Here is an 834-nt window from a genome sequence, read left to right as displayed (position 1 = left end):
ACTAAAGGGGGGTGGGCAGGTCCCCTTGAGGAAGGGTCCTGTAGCAACGAGTGCCACGTATTAGGCTATAAACAATCCCCCAAGCTTTTCCAAAGGGACCCGTTGCCATTTACTTGAAAGACTGGAGTAAGGAAAAGAAAACACCCAGCCCTTTCAGGGGTCCCTAGATGTCGGCTCTGAACGGACACTAATTCCTATGTTCACCAAAGTTAGGGCTAATGGTGGCAGGTGACAGGGTCTTGGGACGAGTCTGAATCCCAGCGGAGGCAGTAGGGCCATGAAGCCAACTGTGGTTATTTTCTGAGTACCTGAATGCACACTCGGAGTAAACATATTTGACACATGGCAGAATCTCGGCAGTGGCACTACGACTCACTGACTAAGGGTCCTTACGGTAAAAAGAGCTAAGTGAAAGCCTCTGAAAGGTGCTCCCTATCAGGATAGTAAACCAAAAGTACTGTCGCATCCCTGATGGGGGAACTTGCAGAGGTTAGTGCCGCTATCAAAGCCTTGAACGGTGAAGGGGCGATTGCAGCTATCACATCTCCATCTAAGTTGCTCTTTGATCCGTGCGGGACACAGAGTTATCAGAAACTTCACCGGTGACGCCTGCAATTGCAGCACGTGTTTTCGGACGCAGTCGCAGCACTGCCCCTGTCCCGCAGCGCCAGCTCAGCAGCCACCTGCACGACCTCCCTAAGACCTCCCCTCCCCCCCCCCCCAGGCGCTGCCCCCTCCCAGCTCCGCAGCCCACACCACACGGTGGTGCTCTGTGCTCCCCCGGCCCAGCCGCCTCCCGGGACCCCCTGTGCCGGCGGGCGCCACCTGGAGCGA

Source organism: Crocuta crocuta, unplaced genomic scaffold, assembly GCF_008692635.1.
Source record: "Crocuta crocuta isolate KB4526 unplaced genomic scaffold, BGI_CrCroc_1.0 scaffold260, whole genome shotgun sequence".
NCBI lineage: Eukaryota > Metazoa > Chordata > Mammalia > Carnivora > Hyaenidae > Crocuta > Crocuta crocuta.
Note: the sequence above shows the minus strand (reverse complement) of the source record.